The following is a 9568-nucleotide window of genomic DNA, read 5'->3' as shown; positions in this document are numbered from 1 at the left end:
TTTTACTTCCATGGATGCCCATACAATTCCAGCCAACCTACTTTGTTACCACGACAATGTAGTCTCTTCTGATTACATCTGCTACCAAGAACTGTTACCGCTCATTTTTTGATACCAGCCAAAGCTTCACCACAGCATTAATCACTACAAAAGTAACCTGTACTCCTCCATATTTTAAGTTCCACGTGAAAGAAGTAACAAAATCACCAGTACGAATGCACGATGGTGATGTCTTTATCATGGTCAACCCACTGACCATACAAGATGGAAACATGTAAACCATACTTGGAGACTGAGGATATACACGAAACCTTCACTGTCAAAGCTCAGAAGACACGTTCAACCAAAAAGTCATAGCCACAACAAGGTCATCTACTCTTCAAGGGTGCAGCGCAAGAAAATCATCACCTATCTGTCCAGAAGACGCCTTCAATACTTTACAAGGCCGCGGAGGATCCCAAGCCTGCTCAGAGGAAAACAACTTCAGAAATTGAAGAAAAATGCGATTGGGGACTGCTCATCGCAGTCCATACCGACGACCATCAAAGACTCATGAGATAACTCCAGAGACACGGCTGAAACATTTTCTTGAAGAAATATAGGGAGCCATGATAAACAACATAACTCTCTCATTCCTACCACTTCACTATCCAGGATATTTCAAGTGATATTCTGATCACCCCATCGTCACATACAGAAGAGTACGTTAAGCTTATATCAAATCCCGTGGACGTGGATTCAAAGCGATGCAATGAAAGTAGGCTACACATGGGGACTACCAACATGGGACGCTTTCAATCCCCTCAACCAGGTTATTTCTGATTTCAACATCATCACTGTCGAAGTTTTACGAGCCGGAGGAATTTCTCAACATGAAGCCGTAAATGTGCACCGAAGACTCCAAATGCATGCCAGAAAGATACATTCACATATTCGGCCAAGCCATCGGATCTAACAGAAGCATAACGGGGGACTGCTCACCACATCCCATTCCACACGATAGTCCAAGATTCGGAAGATGGTTCGAAGGATGCCACTTGTAACCAAGTCCTTGAAGACTTGATAGTAGCACATCGCCAATGAAACGTCTCCCAACTCATCTATTTCATCCATTGTCTCCGGAAGATTTCGACCAATACAAGCATCCACAACATATTGTCATCGCGATCAGAGGGTACAGGCACTGAACAACCTAAAATCAAGGATGGACTGAAAACGCAACCACGTCCATTCGTCCCAAGAATGCAATGGAGTTTGATAAATTTTGGAATCCACTGGAGAGACACTGCAGACGAAAGAACGGATACGAACGAGCAACAGAAAACAAAAGAAGGTCAATATCTCTTTTCATGCGGATGGAGTTTCTAGAGTTTGAACCAAATAAAGATTCCTTCTTGCTCCATGAAACGGATGACTGGGCGCGACTATGCCACCTCGGACCCGCAACATCCCTCCTGAGTTCTTCTTGAATTTTACTGTCGAGCTGTTTTCGCCTCTCGAACGAGCTCAAAATCTAAGTATTCCCGAGCGAGGAGATAGGAAATTCTTTTCCGTTCAGAATGGAGGGGCGGACCGTCAAAATCCGAGTTCGTACAAGAATTCTACAGCGATTATAGTAAGGGGCGCTAATTAGGGTTGCAGCATGCTAAAATCTGAAGCAAGTTGTTACCTTCCCGAAGCCAGTCGTCACCTTCCCAGGGAACTGAAGCAAGTTGTTATCTTCCTGAAGCCAGTCGTCACCTTCCTAGGAAACTAAAGCAATTTGTTACCTTCCCGAAGCCTGTCGTCACCTTCCCAGGGAACTGAAGCAAGTTGTTATCTTCCCGAAGCCAGTCCTCACCTTCCCAAGGAATTGAAGCAAGTTGTTATCTTCCCAAAGAAAGTCATCATCTTCCCACGGAACTAAAGCAAGCTTCCATCATTCCACGGGCCCGCAATTCTTCCTGAATTTTACTGTCGAGCTGTTTTCACCTCCCGAACGAGCTCAAAACCTAAATATTCCCGAGAGTGAAGATAAGAAATTATTTTTCGTTCAGAATGGAGGGTCGGACCGTCAAAATCCGAATTCGTACGAGAATTCTACAGCGATTCTAGTAAAGGGCGCTAATTAGGGTTTCGGCATGCCAAAACCTAATTCAGACAAAGTTGCCATCATCCCGTGGAACTGAAGTCGGTCGTCATCCTTCCACGGAACTGAAGCCAGTCGTTTTCCTTCCAAGGAACTCAAGCTAGCTCCACTACGAGCCGAGCAACGCAATCAGCTCCATTTCAAGACGACCAATGCTGACGGCTCCCATTCCAAGACGACCAACGCCTGCGGCTCCCATTCCAAGTCGACCAATTCCTGCGTCTCCCATTCCAATACGACCAACGCCTGCGACTCCCATTCCAATCCGACCAATACCCGCGGCTCCCATTCCAAGCCGACCAATGCATGCGGATCCCATTCCAAGCCGACCAACGCCAGCAGCTCTGCTCATGCCGCACCAACACCTACAACTCGCTAATCCAGCGACTCCACGTTCCCTAACCCAGCCAAGGTGATGCATGGCCAGACTAAGCCGACAATTTTCATCTCACCACTCCACGATCTGCATCACCAGTACAATTTAGGCAACGCCGCCAACACGGGAAGCACAAACTCTCTTTACCTCTGGAAAAAGGTTAGTCTGACCTTCTTGACCATCTTTTCACGACTTTTTGTTTCGATTTTTGTCCTAGCCTGTCACCATCTTATGCTTACCTCGCAACGATGCTCCCGTTCCGAGCTAAGCAGGGGACTTAATGTTGATGGTGGTTTTAAGCTTAGGGTTAAAATCGTAAAACCGCACATCTGACATGACGTCAATATGCCCATTAGCACATTTATTGAATCGATCAGCATGCCTATGTAAGAATTACCAGGGTACTTTTTTTTATGTGTCATGTTCCACGGCAGAACCCTTAACATTGACCGACATCATTTATGCCAAACCCTAATTCTCATGCTACCGCGCCAAGGCATGCCAACCATTCCAGCCGCACTACTGTGCCAATGGCAAGCCATGCCAGCCACATCTCCGCACCAAGGCATGCCAACCATGCCATCCGCACCATTGTGCCAATGGAAAACCATGCCAGCCACATCTCCGCGCCAAGGCATGCCAACCATGACAACCGCACCACTGTGCCAATGGCAAACCATGTCGTCCACATCTCCGCGCCAAGGCATGCCAACCATGCCAGCCGCACCACTGTGCCAATGGCAAACCATGCCAGCCACATCTCCGCGCCAAGGCATGCAACCCATGCCAGCCGCACCACTGTGCCAATGGCGAACCGTTCCAGCCACATCTCCGCGCCAAGGAATGCCAACCATGCCAGCCGCACCACTGTGCCAATGGCAAACCATGCCATCCACATCTCCGCGCCAAGGCATGCCAACCATGCCATCCACACCACTGTGCCAATTGCAAACCATGCCAGACACATCTCCGCGCCAAGGCATGCCAACCATGCCAGCCGCATCACTGTGCCAATGGCAAACCATTCCAGGCACGTCTACCGCGCCAAGACATGCCAACCATGCTAGCCTCACCATGCGCCAATGGCATGCCAAACCATTGGCCCCACCATGCCAAGCCAACCGCACCTTGCCTTGGCCCCAACCATGCTAGCCGCACCATGCGCCAATGGCATGCCAAACCTTTGGCCCCACCATGCCAAGCCAACCGCGCCTTGCCTTGGCCCCAACCATGCTTGCCGCACCATGCGTCAATGGCATGCCAAACCCTTGGCCCCACCATGCCAAGCCAACCGCACCTTTCCTTGGCCCCACCATGACAAGCCGTCCGTACCAAACCCTTGGCCCCACTATTCCAAGCCATCCACGCCATTGGCCTTGGCCCCACCATGTCGGTCTTCCCCATGCGGCTACCAAAACGAAGGCGTGAGACGATCAACGGCCACCCTTCCATCCTGGATGCAAATCCTAGCCGTCCAAGGTCGCTAAACAATGCATGGTAACCTTTGGCCCAAAACCCTAGTTTTGGCCACGCTAAACCGCGTCAAGGCATGCCATGCCACATGTGCCAATGGCATGCCAACCACCTTGTCGCGCCATACCATGCCGGCCTTCCCTATGCGGCTACCAAAACAAAGGTGTGCGACGATCAACGCCACCTTCAATCCTAGATGCAAATCCTAGCCGTCCAAGGTCTACAGACAACGCATGGTAACATTTGGCCCAAAACCCTAGTTTTGGGCACGCTAAACCGTGCAAGGCATGCCATTCCACATGTGCCAATGGCATGCCAACCACCTTGCCGCGCCATACCATGCCGGCCTTCCCTATGCGGCTACCAAAACGAAGGTGTGCGATGATCAATGGCCACCCTTCAATTGTAGATGCAAATCCGTGTCGTCCAAGGTCGCTAGACAACGCATGGTAACCTTTGTCCCAAAATCCTAGTTTTGGACACGCCAAACCGCGCCAAGGCATGCCATGCCAACCACCTTGCCGTGCCATACCATGCCGGCCTTCCCTATGCGGCTACCAAAACGAATACGTATGACGATCAACGACCACCCTTCAATCCTAGATGCAAATCCTAGCCGTCCAAGGTCGCCAGACAACGCATGGTAACCTTTGGACAAAAACCCTAGTTTTGACCACGCCAAACCGCGCCAAGGCATGTCATGCTACCTGTGCCAATGGCATGACAACCACCTTGCCGCGCCATACCATGCCGGCCTTTCCTATGCGGCTACCAAAACGAAGGCCTGTAACAATCAACGGCCACTTTTTCATCTAAGGTATATATCTTAGCCGTCCAAGGTTACCAACTAACGCATGGCAACCTTTGGCCCTAACTTTGGGCCGCGCCTAAACTAGTCCATATTAAAGCCATATTGATCATGCTTTCATACCACTGGATACCAAACGAAGGGTTGCAATAATCAACGGCTACCTTTCCTTTTAAGATGAAAAATCTCGACCGTCGAAGGTCACCACCGAGCCGACAAGTCTCCCAAGATCAACTTTCCAGACAACAACAACGTGCTACATGTTTTCCACGAAAACACTCGAGACATCAACGCATGTCACAAACTGGGGGATGCTCATTGGGTATTTGTTTGGCCGTTTACAGCGTGCGGCGTACACTACCCCCGTTATAAGAAAGTGTCATAAGGATGGGGCGGTTAGTAAATACGGGGAGTAATGGTGAAATGCTTTCTTTTATGGAACATCAATCCCAAGCGTTACCGGTTACCACCTCCTCCCATTTACTCACCCGTTTTCCGTTTCTTAATGAGACCAGAGTACGTTTCACTTCGACTTGTATAAATAGGCATTACCTATTTCCACCGAATAACAAGTTCTGGTCAGGAGCATACAACACTCAGAAGACGTTTGCTAGCTTTCCCATCTGTTAGCTTCCCACTTTCTGATACAAGTCACAAAAAAACTACTCTTCCAGAATCAACTATTCTGGTCTCAACACTCTCTTCGCTTCCCACCCCAAAACCAACCCTTCTCCTCCACTTTGTGACCGAAGCAAGTCTGGAACGACCATTTCTTGGTTTAGGCCGGACTTGTACAGATTGATCTCCCGAATCTAAAGTACTCCCTTGCAGTACATTTTTTAGGGTTTAGATTTGTTTTTAACCCACATCACACGAAATTACCGAAACCAGCAGAAACTGTTTTCACCCTCAAACAGGGGTGCAACAAGGTTTATAGCAGAGAGGGGAACTGATCCTATGAATATGTGCAACACGTTTTTAGGCAAAGGGGAACCGATCCTATGGACATGTGCAACACATATAAGTTAGATACCATAAATATGTGGGGAACCGATCATAGTTCCTAGTCAACCTAATTTTAGAAATATAGTGTGACTATGCACAGTACTCACATGGAGGTTGAACCGAAACTTGTTTTGGTAGAACCGTTAAACCCATGATTGTGATTGAATGTTTGTTTGATCAATCGCATAGTTCTTGAAAGTCAGATAAACCAATTCTAAACTTGTTTGGAAGTGTGGCAAATCGGTTTCAAGGTTGTAAGTGTGAAAGAGAAGTTACAAAGTAAGGATGTCGACATACTTTGAACACGTGTTGTGAATTTTTATTTCTTTAATTGTTCAAAGTTATTCCTTAATATATAAAATAAAAAAATCCCAGGATCGAAACATAAGTAAGTTAAGAGTATTTTAATTAAGGTTATTAATTTCATTTTGTAGGTAAATATAAGAATTAGTAATGAGCATTTACGAATTAGATTTTCCGAGAGATTTCGATCATTATTTTTGGACAAAGCATTTCCAGGAATTATGGAAACCGAATTTGTGCTTTAATGAATATCTTGAGAAAATTTTCGGTTTTGGAAATTCTTGGTGTCCAAACTTCCTTGTCTATAAATACTTTAAGTTTGCCTTTCTAGCAAACTAATCCTTCGTAACAACAGACTTCCTCTTTGTTGTTGTTACTGGTGTAGCCGCCTATCCGGAGAGAAGAGTAACCTAATTAGGCGAAATCTCTTACGTCCGCTCAGTTTAAAGTCTTCTTTGGGATTGAGAATCTCTAGCGTGTACCGTTGGTGGGAAACTAGATAATTTCGGTTTATCTTTTGTTTTCATTGATTTGATTGACTAACGGTGGTTGAAATCTGATTGCACCTAGTTTGTTTATGATTGAGAATCTTCTCTTCTGATATAAGATTCACTCAAACTAGTTCAGAGTTCCGACAGGGATCTTTAGATTGTTGTTAGTTCTAAAGACGATCTTGTGATAATCCATTGTTAACAGACTCTGCTATGTGCGTGATTGATCACAAGAGATTCAAATGATTGTGTGCAGGTTTATATTGAAGATCTAAGAAGATTTGAAGACGAAGAAGATATTGAAGATTTCTGATTTGTGAGTTCATAATCTTTGGTGTGCACAATACTTGTTTCGGTAAAAGAGGATCCAATTAATAATCGGTTTATCCTTGTGGTAGATCGGATTGATTAATTGAGTAGATCGGCATCAACACAATTCTTTGGATTAAGAGTGTTGTTGGCTTAATCTTAAACAATTACTTCGGTAATTGAAAATAGTATAGATCTAAGGACCTGACGAAGGAGTTTATGTTAAGATAAATGGAAGAGCCTTTGTCCGACTCATATCACTTGGTTGAATAGAGTTGATACCAAACAAATTTGTTGTTCCTTTACTATTTGGAATACGAACCAAAGGAATTGATCCAAGTACGTGAGTTATTTATAAGTTGGAGGAGTGGGAATACAGACGGAACTAGGTGAACTATAGGTTTAGTTGCTTGGTCTCAACTATACGAAGTTGGTTTAATTTTTTGTAGCGGCTTAATCCTGAGATTATTCAATTATGGACAAGGTCCCGGAGTTTTTCTTCATTTGCGGTTTCCTCGTTAACAAAATCTTTCTGTGTCATTTACTTTATATTTCCGCATTATAATTGTTTTATTATTATTAAAGTAAATTACACAAACGTTAATTCCTATTTACTTGGTAAGAAATCCTATTGTGTTTGGTTAAGTACGAACATTTGTATCAAGTAAACATACTTCGTTGTTGTATTGTCTCGATCTCTTATCCATAGACGATCACACGAAGTGTGAACCAATTAGTTGTACTGTCTCGACTCAGTCCATAGACAATCACTTTCGGAGAAATGACTTATAGATAGGAAAAGTTTTATCTTGAGGTATATTTGGATACCCTCGCTTTTTCAATTGGTATCAGAGCAGGCAAACACGAAAAGATCTAACCATCTGTGTTTAGTGCGATCCAACCTATAAGAAATGAATCTAATGTCTGATTCAGTTAACGTTATGCAAGAGTATGAATACTCAATAGTTAAAGATGTTACTACTTCGTTGACTCATGATCCAGGAGTTACGAAAACATCTATGTCTATCTCTGATGAAAGAGAATATGCTGATAAAGAGTTGATAAAACTCCTAAAGCCTATACAATCTTTGTCTTCTAAAGTACTCATTTTAAAGATAGAGTCAAATCTTCTTAAACAGGAGATCAGAGAAAAATACATTCAACTGAATTGTCTAGCCAAAGATAAAATGGATATCATTGTCAAACTAGAAGCTCTTGGTAAATCTCTTACAGATAAAGAGACACGTCCTATGATTCTGACTAGTGATGATGTTGTGATTTCTTCTTAGGAGGAAACTAAAAGTCTTTGCTCAACTTTTAAAGACTGTGATAAAACCGGTTTAATTACATCTGAAACAGATCAAGATGATGGTAGTTTGCCTAACTACATGTAGATGGGGAAAAACGATTTGCTGGTTTTTTAGGAAAGTGAAGAGTCGAGCGTGCGGACGAGACTCCTCGACCGAGCAAACTGTTGAACCTCACACAGATACACTGCAAAGGGAGTGCTTAGATTCTATAGATCAATCTATAGGACTCCGGCCTAAACCAAGTCAATGGCTGTTCCAGAGTCAATTCGATCACAAAGAGGGAGATGGGTTGATCTGTAGGAGGGAAGCTGAGAATTGTGTGGGATCAATGATGATCAAGGACTGTGGATGTGTTGAAGGTTTCTACAAATTGATGAACTGCTGAAGTTGAGTTCTGTGAATAAGTTTTAATCGAGTTGTTGACGAATGTTAATCCTGATCGATTGTCCTCGATTTGGACTTATTTATATTGCAAGAATGATGAATATCATGATCCCTGTAAGTGTGACGGTTTCTTGAGTGAAAGAGTGGGAAAGTGGAAGATCGTGGTGAAACCAGTTCCATGTCGTGCGTAGACTTGGTTAACCGTACACCCACTACTTTGCTAAATCCTTCAACCATTGCATGACTTACTCACATTCTCATCGTGGATGAATCCACGTGCCGTAGGTCTCCAGACCAAAACCCTGATTGATATCCCCCATTTGTGACGTGATTGATGTCTCATGAATCGTGGAGTCTGATAGACGCATTTATGTGTCTAATATATCTCAACTGTATATATTGTTAGTGCTCGATTTTATACTTATTTGGTTATTTTATGTCTTTGTAGGTGATTTTGGAGAAATAAGCATTTGCGGCGAAATTGGCTCGAAAAGTGGTTTTTTCGCTCGTGGGAGAAAATTACTAAAGAAACACCTCAATTACTAAGGGGTTCCCAGTTGATAAGGGCCGCCTCAGGGCAACTACTATTTGCACCCCATCAGTGGTTAGAGGGAGACCACTTTTTTTCACAAATTCAAAAACTAAATTTGGCGGGAAAATTGTGCTCACATCTGCACGACTTTGCTTGAACGGAGTTGGAGAGATTTAAGGAGATTCAATTTCGTATTTCGTATGGGATGGATTCTAAAGGCGTAAACAGGATTGGTATGTGGTTCAGATTCGATTAAATTGGAGTGCTTAATTAGTTCTCGTGAAAACAGAATAAGAGGATCTATAGTCGGGTTCTGTTGAGTGGCGTGGAGAAGTTACGCGAAGTATTAAGAGTGTATCGATGGCAAGGGTTCTATCCTACCGTCAGGAACGAGTTTGGTAAGAGTTTTAACAACTCAGCAGATGTGTAGAAAGAAAAGAAGTAAATAT

The sequence above is a fragment of the Papaver somniferum genome, chromosome 6 (genome assembly GCF_003573695.1).
Source record: "Papaver somniferum cultivar HN1 chromosome 6, ASM357369v1, whole genome shotgun sequence".
Lineage (NCBI taxonomy): Eukaryota > Viridiplantae > Streptophyta > Magnoliopsida > Ranunculales > Papaveraceae > Papaver > Papaver somniferum.
This window is presented reverse-complemented; position numbering follows the sequence as displayed.